This window comes from Dasypus novemcinctus, chromosome 3, assembly GCF_030445035.2.
Source record: "Dasypus novemcinctus isolate mDasNov1 chromosome 3, mDasNov1.1.hap2, whole genome shotgun sequence".
Taxonomy (NCBI): domain Eukaryota; kingdom Metazoa; phylum Chordata; class Mammalia; order Cingulata; family Dasypodidae; genus Dasypus; species Dasypus novemcinctus.
Genome location: NC_080675.1, coordinates 130,067,035 through 130,082,683, shown reverse-complemented (window position 1 = coordinate 130,082,683; position 15,649 = coordinate 130,067,035). Strand labels below are relative to the sequence as shown.

Sequence of the window (15,649 nt, the reverse complement as noted above, 5' to 3'; positions counted from 1 at the left end):
TCTGTCTCGGAATGACTTTATTTTTCAGATCAGTGCATGAGTTAGATTATCTTTGATGCCTTTAGAAATTGTATATTTGTTCTAAGAAATTTCATATTAAAGTTAGTGATAGGATTTCATTCTGTATTCTTTAACTGATGCATGATTTATTTTAAATTAAGACAAACTACAGGGGATAAGAATGCTAACATTTACAGAGAATAATTCTGCTATATAAATTCTTTCACTGAAAGAGAAATATAATGTAATAGTGTAGGTTTCTATCTGCTCAGCAACTAAAGAAGCTAAATAGGCAAATATATTATTGAGTTATTTTCTTGATTGTCCCCGTGTGTGTGTGTGTGTGTGTGTGTGTGTGAAAATTTTCATCTTTCTACTTCCAAAGGAAAATTAGGGAGAGAGACACATTACCCTTCACCTTGCTGAAACATAAGTTTTTGCATGGAAGATTTTTGAAATAATTCTAAATCCTAGAATAGAGGTAAAAAGAGTCTGTCTATGTAAGAACTACTCTTTGAGTCTTAATTCTTCACAAACCTATACCTTTATGTATTAGAGCACTGTGCCAAAATAAGTCTCTAAATGACACTATAATCCCTTTTGAGATGGTAGTTCCTACTCTTGCCCCATACAGCCTTTATTTTTCTTTCCCTCCTCTCCCCTGCTCCCACTCAAGCCCTTCTGTTTTTGCTGTGTCCATTTGCTATGTGATCTTCTGTATCTATTTCTCTTTTTTGTCTTCTCATCTTTCTCCTCTAGGATACATCGGGATTTGATCCTGGGGCCCTCTGATGTGGACAGAGGTTCCCTGTCAATTGCACCATCTCAGTTCCTGGTCTCTGCTGTGCTTCACCTTGACTCTCCCCTTCGACGCTCTTTGGTTGCAACATCACCTTGCTGTGTGATTCACTTGTGCAGGCACTGGCTCACTGCTTGGGCACTTGGCTTGCTGCACAGGCGCTAGGCTTGCTGTGTGGGCAACAGCTCACCATGCAGGCACTCGTGAGCACTTGGCTCGACATGCCGGCCCTTGCATGGGCCCTTGGCTCACCACATGGGCACTGGCTCACTGCCCAAGCCTGCTTTCTCTTCTTTTTCACCAGGAGGCCCCAGGGATCAAACTTGGGTCTTCCTATATAGTAGGTGGAGGCCTTATCACTTGAGCCACATCCATTTCCCCCATATAGCCTTTAGAGTACTGATATTCAAAGTAGCTAAACAGCAACTGTTTGTTACCTATCCACTATGAGAAAAGGAGCCTGTATCAGAACTAATTCAGTACTCGTTGTTATTCATGGAGAAAGTCTGGCACTGGAAAAATAATGGTAGTCAAACTAAACATTGTGCTTGGTAGCATAGTTGGTTTTCAGTCTCTGTTTCATTTCCCATTAAGAAAGAATTTGAGTATGCAAACCAGATTTTTGAGTAGCAATGCTTTAGAACAGGGATGATCAAATTTTTCTATACAAGGCAAGATAGCCAATAGTAATACTGTGGTCTATAAGGTCACAGTTACTCAAACCTGCCCTTGTAGCATGAAAGCAGCCATAGATAATATGTAAATGAATGACCATGTCTGTAGGTTTCAGTAAAACATCATTTACAAAAACAGACCATTGACCAGATTAAGTGGACAGATTCCACTATGCCTACCTCTTGCTGATAATATTTAGTCCCCTTTGATATGGATATGAAAGCCTGTAATGCAGTGTAATAACTGCCTAAAAACTACTAACAAGCCTGTTGGTTACCTAACAGAATTATGATCAATTATAATTGAAATTTAGTGATATTAGAAAATCTTTTCATTTGTGGAGTGCGCTTGTATTTTGAAAATCTTAATACTGTATTTTTGTTATTTCTTTCTGTTGTTTGGGGGAGAAAATTAGAATTTTTCTTCAGCCAATGAAATTTTTAATAATTATTCCAAACTTTTGTTAAGAGCAATGTATGTGTCATCTGGTTTTGGCTTCCAGTAAAAAGATGAGGAAACCAAATATCTGGGCAGTTACTAGGTTGCCCAAGGTTTCAAAGCCAAGATTTGAACCCAATTTGATCTGATTTCTAGTTCTACCACAGCTATGTAGTTCCCAGCCTTTATATCAAATATCCCTTTTGAAAATAAATTATTTTTTTGCAAATAACCCTCCAATTGATTATAGTAATTGTAGTTTTATTTATTATCCCTACACTGATTACATGCATATGTAATTGAGTACTTTGTAACCTCAAGAAGAGGGGCCTAGTTATCTCTTTTATTAATAGTAATCAAGGACTTCTACCTCAAGAAGGATTAGTGAATTGGTTTATTAATAGTAAAGAGAGCATGTAATTTAAAGATATATTTTATATGATAATTACAGAACTTTTAATATTGCCTGCATTTGGTAGGTTTTTGTTACTGTTTGAGTTCGCGTTTGATGTTATGACCACTTCTGTTCCTTCACAGTTGTTCCTCCCCAACCATTCACTTGTACTAACTTCAAGAGAGTTAGGACTTTTGCATGTAGGCACTAACAAAGGCTTGCTTAATTTTTCCTAGATTATTGTCATATTAAGACTTGTTTATTTAGCAAAGAAATGAAACTCTAATTTACCAATTTCTAAGCATTAAAAGACAGAACTAATTTTCTAAGTATTTTTTTACTGAGACAACTCTGCAGATCCATACTGACAAAATGAATACTGTAGTCTAATTTTTAAAAGCTGTGGCCATGTTTAAATTTTCAGTTTAAAATCTCCAAATTAAAAGATACTTCATGCAGATCATCTTGCGAGGAATTCAACACATCTGAAGCAAAAGCTATAGCATCATTAAGGGATAAGCTATCCTGTGTGACATTACTTTTACATTTAGCAACAGCTAACATTTAACTGTTTGTTGAAATTATTATAAAATCACCTTTAATATTTAGAAGAAATCCTAATCCTAATTTTAGCCTTCATTGATGACACTGTCGTCATGAGGATTATTAGGCCTATAAATGTAGCTATAGCTGCAGATATTAATGACCTAAATGATTGTGAAAATGTCCCTTGTACATTCAGGATCATTTGACTTTTACAAAACCAGAAGAGAAAAATTGACTGTATTACTCACCACCTACTACAGTGCCCTTTTTTTTTTTTTTTTTTTTAGTTATCTGGGACAAGAGATTGAACCTAGGATCTTGTATGTGGGAAGCCAGCACTCAACCACTGAGCCATATTGACTTCCCTGAGCTGGTTTTTTCATTTGTTTTGCTTGTTCATTTTTGTGTTTTTCCGTAGGTACCAGAACCAAACCCAGGTCTTCCCATGTGGGAGGCAGGACCTCAACTGCTTGAGCCAACTCTGTTCCCAACAATCTCCTTTTTTTTTTCCTGAGGTACCAGGGCCAGAGATTGAACCCAGGACCATGTATGCAGGAAGCCAGCACTCAACCACTGAGCAACATCTTTTTTAAAATGACTTTTTCCCCCTAAATATTAAAACATGCCCTTTGTGGAGAATTTGAGAACTATACAATACAGTTTACCCATAATCCCACTATTAAAGACAATGACCATTTTGTCCTTTTTTTCAGCCCTTTTCCTATAATTATGTATTCTACAATTCCATATTCTTTAACCTTGAATCTCTAAAGCAAATATAATTGGCCTTTTAAAATATTTCAAGTCTTTACCCACTGCCTTAAATTTTAACTGTTCTGTCTCAGAAGTTAGCCAGCTATAGCCTACCACTGGCCACTTGATTTTTTTCCCTCCCCCTCTCCCACCCTGCTGTTTTGCTGTCTGTGTCCATTCGCTGTGTGATCTTCCATTTCTGTTTCTTTTTTTGTCTTCTCATCTTCTCCTCTAGGCTTCACCAGGATTCAATCCTTGGGACCTCCAATGTGTGAGAGGTTCCCTGTTGCTGGCACCACCTCAGTTCCTGATTTCTGTTGCATCTCTCTTTTGTTGTGTTATCATCTTGCTGAGTGGCTTGCCGCACAGGCACGCTTTTACCAGGAGGCCCTGGGGATCGAAACCAGGTCCTTCCATACGGTAGATGGAAGCCCAATCTCTTGAGCCACATCCACTTCCCCCACCTGATTTTTGAAAACAAAAATTTTTGAGGACACAGCCATGCTTATTCATATTCATATTGTCTATTGTTACTTTCGCACTACAACAGTAGTGTTGTACCTTATGGCTCACAGCCTAAAATATTTCCTATCTGGTCTTCTAAGGAAAAGTTTGCCAACTCCTGCTCCATATTATCCTCTATATGTTTCTAACGTTTCTCTGATTTTCACTATTATAAACACTAAGTGAACTTCATTAATTTTGATCCACATTTTTTATTACCTGTACTAGAATTCTAAGTACAATTTATTGAATGCAGGGTATTAAATTTTAAATAAAAATAAATAGGGAAGTGAACGTGGCTCAAGTGATAGAGCTTCTGCCTACCAAATGGGAGGACTCGGGTTCCATCCATGGGGCCTCCTGATGAAAAGGAAGAAAAAGAATGCTCGCACAGCAAGCAGTGCCTGCTCAAGTGTCTGCACAAGTGCCCACATGGTGAGCCAGTGTCTCACGCAAGTGAGTCACGCAGCAAGATGATGACGCATCAAGAAGACAAGGGGAGAGTCAAGGTGAAGTGCAGCAGAAACCAGGAACTAAGGTGGCATAATTGAGAGGGAACCTCTTTCCCCATCAGAGGTCTCCAGAGTCAAATCCCGGTGAATCCTAGAGGAGAGAAAATGAGAAGACAAAATAGACAGCTAAAACAGCAGGGCAGGAGAAGGGGAAGGGGGGGAAACAAAGAAATAAATCTTTAAAAATAAATATATACTCAACTTTTTTGTTATCAGATCAATATAATCTTTTTTTCCCACTTTATTTTTTTTAAGATTTATTTATTTCTCTCCCCTCCTTCCCCCCCCCCCCCCCACCCCAGTTGTCTGTTCTCTGTGTCTATTTGCTGCATGTTCTTTGTCTGCTTCTGTTGTCAGCAGCACGGGAATCTGTGTTTCTTTTTGTTGCGTCATCTTGTGTCAGCTCTCCGTGTATGTGGCGCCATTTTTGGGTAGGCTGAATTTTCTTTCCCGCTGGGCGGCTCTCCTTACAGGGTGCACTCCTTGTGCGTGGGGCTCCCCTACACGGGGACACCCCTGTGTGGCAGGGCACTCCTTGCACGCATCAGCACTGTGCGTGGGCCAGCTCCACATGGGTCAAGGAGGCCCGGGGTTTGAACTGCGGACCTCCCATGTGGTAGACAGACCCCCTAACAACTGGGCCAAGTCTGCTTCCCTAATATAATCTTCATAAAAATATTCAAACATACTCAAGTTTGTAAGGTGAAAAGTGAAAATCATCCTAACTTCTAGAAAGCTACTCATTCCAGCATAAACTCAGAATTCAGGGATTACTCATCCATACTTTCTTATCTGACTCTTCAAACATAGCCAACTTCCTTTATATATTTTTTCAACCTAATATAATTTTCATTGCTACGGTTAAATATGTCCAGTGTGTTGTCATGTAACTAGTTCTGATCAGTGAGCTGTGAATGAACATGACTTCTGGTTTGGAGCATTTAATTGTTGATCTGAGGTTCTTTAGAAACCTTCTTTTCCTTCTGGAATGACTGAATGGTGATTGCTTCATCAGGCTGGGTTCCTGAGAGACTTCTGTGAAGAGAGCCTTGCTGTTTATTCAAACAGACAGTAGAGTGAGAAAGAAGCATTTTTGTTCTAAGATGTCAAGGTTCTGGAATTTTTGCTTTTATAGCAGGCTGTCCTGATGGACACAGAAATTAGTTTTGAATGCTGCCATAAACATGAATTTCTGTATATTATCCTTTCTAATTAGTAAAGTTTTTTAATCTGTGGATTGGTGACTTTCTGGAACATTCTCAATCACTCTCTTTGAATGTTGCCTCTGTCCTGTTCTCTTTTTTTAAAAATGGATTGAGCTTATGTTAGACTTTTTTTTTTTTTAAGATTTATTTATTTATTTAACTCCCCCCCTCCCCCGGTTGTCTGTTCTCTGTGTCTATTTGCTGCGTCTTGTTTCTTTGTCCGCTTCTGTTGTCGTCAGCGGCACGGGAAGTGTGTGCAGCGCCATTCCTGGGCAGGCTGCACTTTCTTTCGCGCTGGGCGGCTCTCCTTATGGGGCGCACTCCTTGCGCGTGGGGCTCCCCCATGCAGGGGGCACCCCTGTGTGGCAGGGCACTCCCTGCGCGCATCAGCACTGCGCATGGGCCAGCTCCACATGGGTCAGGAGGCCCAGGGTTTGAACCGCGGACCTCCCATGTGGTAGACGGACGCCCTAACCACTGGCCCAAGTCCGTTTCCCGACTTTTTTATTCTATCCTCCATGTCTGTTTAGCCTTTCTTTCAAAATCACTCTAAGCTACATTCTGCATAACTTAGTTCTCGTCTAGTATATTATCTTTCAACTCTGCTTGCAGTTTACTCATTATTTTAAAGTCTCTTATTTATTGAAGCATATAAAGCAAAATTACTTTGTTTCTGAATATTCCAACATCTAATATTTTTTCCAGTCTGATTCTGCTATCTGTTGTTTCTCCTTGTTCTCACTTAGACTGTGTCCCTGTATGTTTAGTGATTTTTTTAAATTGTGATCTAATATGTTAATTTTTCTCACATAGTAGTTCTTAGAGGCCTGGAATGAAGGAAGATTCCTCCAAATAGAGTTAGAGTCTGTCAACCTGGAGTCACTCGCAAAAGTCCACTACCAACTAAAAGTTACAATTTCAGGTTTTTTGGACAATCTGGATAGCACAAATACAGGCTGCAAATCTGAATGAAGCCCAGTTTGTGAAAACAAATTCTGACGAAAAATACCCCCCAACTCCCAGAGTTTGAGACAGATAATTTTCTTTGCAGTGCCAGTGGTTAGGGAGTGTATTAGTCAACCAAAAGGGGTGCTGATGCAAAGTACCAGGAATCTCTTAGCTTTTAGAAAGCATATTTATTTGGGATAGAAGCTTATAATCACAAGGCCCTAAAGAGCACAACTCTAGGTTACTTCCTCATCCAAAGACTGTTGCCAAGTGTTGAAGCAAGATGGTGGGCAATGTCTGCAAGAGTTCAGCCTTCCTCTCTCCTCTTAATGCTCCATGTTCCCAGCTTCTTCTGATTTCAGCTGTAGGCTGGCATAAGGCTCATCTCTCTCCCCAGGGCTTGTTTCCTTCTGGGCTCAGTTGCTCTGTTCTCTACACAAGGTCAGCTGTAGACTATCAGGCTCATCTCTCTTCCCGGGGCTGCAGGATCCTCTGTGTATCTTCTGCTTGCTTCTCTGTATGTTTACTTCCATGTGAGAATTTATTTTATCCCCACAAAGGGTGTGGGGATTTAAACTGAGTTGCGCTAATGACGTGGTCAAATGAAAGCCCTAGTCTTGATTTATGAAGTAAAAGTGAAACCTCTGAATCTAATACAATCTAATAGGCCCAGAGGAACAGACCAGTTTACAAACACAATCCAATATCTATTTTTGGAATTCATAAACAATACCAAACTGCCACAGGGAGTATGTAGATATTTCTAATTCACCCCTATGATAAGGAGTAGACCTTTATAGTTTCAACTTCATAAGAAGGTCTCCTATTAAACATAAGCTTTATATTTCACCATCTGGGACCTTCACAGAGCTGTGAAAACTGAGGGTCAGGTTCATCCAGTTCAGCAAGTGCACTCAAGGCGAAGCCAACTTCAGTGCTCATACTCTCTAGGTTCCAGTCTTCAGGAAGCTTTACTCTTGGGTTGTCTTTCTTTCTTTCCAGGTTATAAATCCATTTATGAAGGCTTAAAAATATTTATCCAGATTTTTTAGTTGTTTTCAGTGAATTCCGTTAGTGCCCTTTGTTAATGTTAATCTTCTTCATGTGGTTTGGAATTTTCATTGGCAGATTCTTCCCCAGTCTTCTTTCTGTGTTCACTCTTACTTTTCTAGCAGTTTTGTGGTTTCCTCTATCTAGTCCTCAAGGACTCTAGTCCAGAACTAAACCTCAATGTCTAGAAACTTCTGCCCCAAACTTCTGCAGCTGGCCTTGTCTCTAAAGCAGTGTGCAGCTTACTCAGGTCTTTGCGCAGTTTTCTGTGTTTATCCTAACCCCAAGAATGACGATACACAGGTTTACATAAGGAGTAGCCTCAGATAGTCATCCCAGCTCTTTTCACATAGCCTAGCTATAGCATGGTTCTGTGCCATATATGGAGTGCTTTTGTTTTATCAGACGAGTAATAAAAACTCCCAGTGGCCTCTAGCTGCTTCCTACACTTGGATATCTGCAGGGCTGCAGTTTTAGCCACCTTACTACCTTGTTGCCTTCTGTTTCCGATCCAGAGAAATGCTTATCTTGTATTTGGGTATGACTGTTTTTTCTTGTTGTTACTCAAATCTGTAATTCATGATGTCAAGCAGGGAGAAAGTTCAAAATGTGAATATACCACTCTCCTGACCTGAAGTTGTCTTATCTGTTTGATATTTATCTAAGTTTATTTTATTTTTTAATATATTTTTTATCAGAGAAATTGTGAGCTTACAAAATAACTTTGCATAATAAACAGAATTCCACACATCTTCCCTCCACCAACACCTTACATTGTTGTGGGACATTTGTTACAGATTATGAAAGAACATCATCAGACTATTACCACTACCAATGGCCCATGGTTATTTGTAATACTAATATATGGTGTTACATTTGGTGTTTTTTCTCATACACCCCCTATTAACACTATATTAGTAGTGTTTTGTTATAGTTCATGAGAGAACACTCTCATAATTGTACTGTTAACCACGGTACATCTTCCACCACATGGTTCACTGTGATATACAGTCCCATGCCTTGTACAGTCTATCTAAAGTTTACACTCCATCACTCTCAGTTTCATCACAGAGTTGTGCAGTCATTGCCTCAGTAAATTTTTGAATGTTTTCCTTAGTCCAAAAGAAAAATTCCCATATGCCCCTATTTTGACCCTTAGTGTTTATATAGTACCTTCTTTGACATTGCCGCAAGAATATTACAATATTACTGTTAACTATAGTCATAGATTACATTAATTGTATTTTTCTCATGCATCACCATATTCTTATCACCTTGTAATAGTATAGTACCTTTGTTGTACTTGATAGAAGAACATTTTTGTATTTGTACTATTAATGACAATTGTTCAAGTTCATAGAAGATGGTTCTGGTTTTTGTACTATTAACCATAATCTTCATCCACCTCTGGGTTCACTATGTTATTCAGTCCCGAGATTATTCTCTAGTTTTCTTTCAGTTGACATTTAAATCCCCAGACTACTCCTTTCAGCCACAATCCCATTTATAAACTGTGTTATTTGTTCTTACTATAATATGTTATAGTAACTCTATCCATTTCACACTTTTATAGTCCAGCTAATTGAAAATTCTACATACATTAAGCATCAGTACCCCTTCTCAGCCCTCATCCTATCTCCTAGTAACCTACATTCTAGGTTTTAAGTTCATGTGTTTATTCTTCATATATAATTAAATTAGCTAGAACATACAGTACAATTGTCCTTTTGTGTCTGGATTTTTTCACTTGGCGTAATTTGTCCTCAGGTTTCATCCATGTTGTCATATGTGTCCCAATTTCATTCTTCATACAGCAGCATAGTATTCCATCATATGGACATCAATGTGTAAATGTCTGTTTGCATCTCTCTTTTCAGTTCTTCTGGATATATTCCTAGTAGAGAGATTGCCAGTTCTATGTTTTTCTCCCATTGAGGGGGGCTGCCTTTTCACTTTCTTTTTTTTTTTTTAAAAGATGGACCCTATGACCTCATTTTTTTTTTAGATGTTATTTTTAATTTATTTATTTATTACCCCCCCCCATTGTCTGTTTGCTGCGTCTTCTTTGTCTGCTTCTGTTGTTGTCAGTGGCATGGGAATCTGTTTCTTTTGGTTGCGTCATCTTGCTGTGTCAGCTCTCCATGTTTGCAGAGCCATTCCTGGGCAGGCTGCACTTTCTTTCGCACTGGGTGGCTCTCCTTACGGGGCACACTCCTTGCACGTGGGGCTCCCCTATGCGGGGGACACGCCTTCATGGCAGGGCACTCCTTGCGCGCATCAGCACTGTGCATGAGCCAGCTGCACACGGGTCAAGGAGGTCCGGAGTTTGAACCGCAGACCTCCCATGTGGCAGACAGACACCCTAACCACTGGGCCAAGCTCGCCGCCTGCCTTTTCACTTTCTTGACAAAGTCCTTTGAGGCACAAGTGTTTAAGTTTGAGGAGGTCCCGTATATCCATTTTTTCTTTTGTTGCTCATGTTTACAGTGTAATTTTAAGAAACCACCTCCTACCACCAGGTCTTAAAGATGTTTCCCTACATTTTCTTCTATGGGTTTTATGGTTCTAGCTTTTATATTTAGGTCTTTGATAATTTTGAATTAATTATTGTATAAGGTGTGAGATAGGGGTCCCCTTTCTTTCTTTTGGGTATGGATATCCAGTTCTCCTACACCATTTTTTGAATAGACTATTCAGACCCAGATGGGTGGACTTGACAGCCTTGTCAAAAACCGCTTGATCATAGATGTAAGGGTCTGTTTCTGAACCATCATTTCAGTTCTATTGGTCTATATGTCTATCTTTATGCCAGCACCATGCTGTTTTTACCACTGTAGCTAAGTAATAGTGTTTTGTTGTTGCTGTTGTTTAGGTACTGGGACTGGGAATGAACCGAGGACCTTGTATGTGAGAAGCCTGTGCTCAACCACTGAGCCATATTGGCCCTCCTGAGATTTTTTGTTTGTTTGTTTTGCTTGCTTTTGTTTTTGTTTATTCAGGAGATACCAGGAACTGAACCTGGCACCTCCATATGGGAGGCGGGTGCTCAACCACGTTAGCCATTTCTGCTCCCCTAAGTAATATGATTTAAACTCAAAAAGTGAGAGTCCTCCAACTTCAGTCTTCCTTTGTAGGATATTTCTGGCTATTGGGGCCCCTTACCCTTCCAAATAAATTTGATAATTGCATTTTCCATTTTGTTAAAAATTCTGGTGGAATTTTTATCAGGATTGCATTGAGTCTGTATATCAATTTCAGTATAATTGACATGGTAACAATATTTAGTCTTCCAGTCCATGAATATGGAATGCCCTGCCATTTATTTAAAAGTTCTTTGATTTCTTTCAGCAATATATTGTAGTTTACTGAATACAAGTGCTTTAAGTCCTGGGTTAGGTTTATTCCTAAATATTTGATTCTTTTAGTCACTATTGTAAATGGAACTATTTCCTGAGTTCCTCCTCAGATTGCTCATTACTAATGAATAGAAACACTACTGAGTTTTGCATATTAATCCTGTATCTTGCCACCCTGCTGAACTCATTGATTAGCTCTAGTAACATTGTTGTAGATTTTTCAGGAATTTCTAGGTATAGGATCATATCATCTGCAAATGGTGAAAGTTTTGATTCTTCCTTTCCAATCTGGGTGCACTTTATTGCCTGATTGCTCTAGCTCTTGCACTTTATTGAACTACAGTGGTGACAGCAGGCATCCTTGTTTTGTTCCCAATCTCAATGGGAAAGCTTTCAGTTTCACCATTGAGTACAAAGTTAGCTGTGGGTTTTTCATATATGCCCATTATCATGTTTAGAAAGTTTCCTTCAATTCCTGTCTTTTGGAGTATTTTTATTGAGAAAATATGTAGTATTTTGTCAAGAGCTTTTTCTGCATCAATCAAGATGATCATGTGATTTTTTCCTCTTTGATTTATTAATGTGGTATACTGACTGATTATCTTGTGTTGAACCATCATTGCATGCCTGGTATGAAACCCACTTGGTCACGATGAATAAATCATTTAATGTGTTGTTGGATTCTATTAGTGAATATTTTCTTGAGGATGTTTGCATCTGTGTTCATTAGGGAAATATAATTTTCATTTTTTGTAATATCTTTATCTGGCATTGGCATTAGCATGATACTGGCTTTATAGAATGACTTTGATAGCATTCCTTCGTTTTCAAATTTTTGGAAGAGTTTGTGTCAGATTGGTATTAAATCTTTCCATACTTGGTAGAATTCACCAGCCATCTGGTCCTGGGCTTTTCATTTTGGGGAGTTTTTGATAATTACTTGAATCTCTTTACTTGTGAATGGTTTGTTGAGGTCTTCTATTTCTTCCAGTGTTAGTGTAGGTTGTTCATATGTTCCTAGGTATTTTCCCATTTCATCTACATTGTCTAGTTTGTTGGCATACAGTTGTTTATAGTATCCTCTTATGATCTCTTTTATTTGTGTGATGTTTTCACTTTTGATTTTATTTATTTGTATCTTCTCTCTTTTTTTTTTTTTTAAAGATTTATTTATTTATTTAATTTCCCCCCCTCCCCTGGTTGTCTGTTCTTGGTGTCTATTTGTTGCGTCTTGTTTCTTTGTCTGCTTTTGTTTCTTTGTCCACTTCTGTTGTCGTCAGCGGCACAGGAAGTGTGGGCAGCGCCATTCCTGGGCAGGCTGCACTTTCTTTTCACGCTGGGCGGCTTTCCTCACGGGCGCACTCCTTGCGCGTGGGGGCTCCCCCACGCGGGGGACACCCTTGCGTGGCACGGCACTCCTTGCGCGCATCAGCACTGCGCATGGCCAGCTCCACACGGGTCGAGGAGGCCCGGGGTTTGAACCGCGGACCTCCCATATGGTAGACGGACGCCCTAACCACTGGGCCAAAGTCCGCTTCCCTCTTCTCTCTTTTTTTAAAGTTGTCAGTCTATCTAAGAGTTTGTCAATTCTGTTAATCTTCTCAAGGAACAAACTTTTGGTTTTGTTAATTCTATTGGTTTTTTTTTTGTTGTTGTTTTTCTCAATTTAATTTGATTCTGCTCTGATCTTTGTTATTTCATTCCATCTGCTTGCTTTGGGAATAGTTTGCTCTTCTTTTTCTATTTCCTCCGGCTGTGTAAGTAGGTCATTGGTTTTAGCTCTTTCTTCTTTTTTAATGCCAGATTGAGGGCTATAAATTTCCCTCTCAGCACTGCCTTCACTGCATCCCATTGGTTCCTTATTTTCATTCATTTCAATATATTTATTAATTTCTTTTGCAATCTCTTCTTTGACCTACTGATTATTTAAGAATGTAGTATTTAATCTCCATATATTTGTGAATTTCCCCCTTTTCTGCCTGTTGTTGATTTCTAGCTTTATTCCATTATGCTTAGAGTAAGTGCTTTATATAATTTATCTCTTTTTAAATTTATTGAGATCTATTTTATGACCCAAAATATGGTCTATCCTGGAGAAGCACCCATGAACACTTAAGAAGAATGTATATCCTGCTGTTTTAGTGTGTATTGTTCTGTATATGACTATTTAGTTTCGTTCATTTATCATATTATTTAAGCTATTTCTTTATTGTTCCTCTGACTAGATGTTCTATCCAATGATAAGAGTGGTGTATTGGAGTCTTCAACTCTTATTGTAGAGGCAGCTATTTCTCCCTTCAGTTTTGCCAGTGTTTGCCTCATCTACTTTGTGGCATCCTGGTTAGGGGCATATACATTTATGATTATATCTTCCTGGGGAATTGCCCCTTTTATTAATACATAATGTTCTTCCTTGTCTCTAATAGCAGCTTTGATTTGATTTTAAAGTCTATTTCATCCTATGTAAGTATAAATGTAAGTATAGCAACTCCTTTTTTTTTTTGGTTACTGCATGTGTGGAATATCTTTTTCCAGACTTTCACTTCATATCTATTTATATCCTCGGTCTACGGTGGGTCTCTTGTATATGGCATGTAGATGGCTTATTCATTCTTCCAGTCTGTGTCTTTTGATAGGGAAGTTTAATTCATTAACATTAAAGGTTATTACTGTAAAGGCAGTTCTTCATCCTTTTTGACCTTTGGTTTTATCTGTTACATCTTATTTTTCACTATGCTTTTTGTACTTTTAGTTGCCTTTTACTGATACAATCTTCATTTCTAGACGTCACCAAGAGTCTCTCCTGTCTTTTCTTTTCAGGGAGTAGTACTTCCTTTAGTATTTCCTTCAAAGCTGGTCTCTTGGTTACAAAGTCTCTCAGGGTCTGTTTATCTGTGAATATCCTAAACTCATCCTCATTTTTGAAAGACAATCTTGCCAGATATAAGATTCTTGGCTGGCAGTTTTTCTCTTTCAGTATCTTAAATATATTATACCACTGCCTTCTTTCCTCCATGGTTTCTGATAGGAAATTAGCACTTTGTGGACACTGGCCCAAAGGAGAAAGTCCTGAAGAAAAGAACCAAAGGCCAGAAGAAGTCAGTGCTACTCAAGAAACCTGCCAATTGACCTCATTCTTGAGAACAAATCTAAGATCCCTGCCCCCAAAGATATCCTCACCCATTTTTGTTTATGTGGAAAGAGCAACTATGGGAGGAGTGAGTGAATCAGGGCAAGATGCCCTGGGAGTTGCTCAGGGCCCTTCCTGTCCTGGCTCCTCAACCCTCCCATGACCAAGGCCAAGCCTGGCCCCAGGACACCATCCAGAAGCCCTTCTGTGATCTTTGGACCCCAACCAACAACTTGACAGCTATTGCTTGGCCAGGACACCTTTTATCCAGAGCAGACCAAGAAGAAAGGAGTCAAGGGGCCTCTGCATTTCCACATCAAGCACTCCCAAATGCCCGCTGTGGAGGTAACGCCAGCCAGGGCCTCCTACAACCCATCCTTTGAAGACCCACCAGACCCTACTCCTGGCCACCTATGAAGTAAAGTTGCAGCAGCAGAAGGAGTGGAGATGCTGAAGCAGCAGCTGGCCCTGCCCACCATGTAGCTGACCATGACCCAGGAGTCTATGCTCTGGGACATGTGCTTCTGAAGCAGTCCTACTGGGATGGGGAGTCGGAGGGCGAGGGTCCATGCCCAGACACCTGACCACCACAGAGAAGAAGACAGTACAGCAACAGCGGCGGGAAAAGGCTGCTTGGCTGCTGAGGGCGCAGCAGGCTGTGGTGCAGCCTGCTGGAATGAGGCCGCAGGAGCCCTGTAGGTTGGGGCGGCTCAAGGGTCAGGCCCTGACATCTAAGTTCAGCCGAGCTAGGAGCTGTCTGACTCACTCAGTACCCTGAAGCCCAGGGGTAATATCTTCTGTGACAGGTTTCTAGAGCTTCCAGAGAAGAAACATGATAGAGTCTCAGGAGGGAGCCAAGTTCAGGGACACATACAAAGTGAAACTCTAGAGAAGCAAACCTTCCAGGAGATTCGTGAGAGCCCCTGTCCCTTAATAAGGCACCTTCTGACGTGTGTGCATGTGTGTGTGACTGGGTGGGGAGGGGATTCCAGTTATCCCAGCACCATTTGTTGAATAGGCTATTCTGACCCAGTTGAGGGGATTTGACAGCCTTGTCAAAAATCACTTGACCATAGAAATGAGTGTCTATTTCCAAACGCTCCTTTTAATTCTATTGGTCAATCTATCTTTACGCCAGTACCATCTGTTTTTACTACTGTCACTAGATAATATGCTCTAAGTGTGACAGAGAGAGTCTTCCAACTTTGTTCTTCCTTTTATTTTATTTTTAAGGTTTATTTTATTTTATTTCTCTCCCTTCCCTCCCCCTTGTTGTCTGCTCTCTGTGTCCATTCACTGTGTGTTCTTCTGTGTCTGATTGCATTCTTGTCAGGCAGCA

At 39.8% G+C, this 15,649-nt stretch overlaps 1 pseudogene; it reads left to right on the top strand.

Annotated features, from left to right (window-relative positions):
* The first annotated feature begins 10,527 nt into the window (after positions 1–10,527).
* Positions 10,528–15,199, top strand: LOC101422489 (ribosome biogenesis protein NOP53 pseudogene; annotated as a pseudogene).
* Positions 15,200–15,649: the final 450 nt, after the last annotated feature.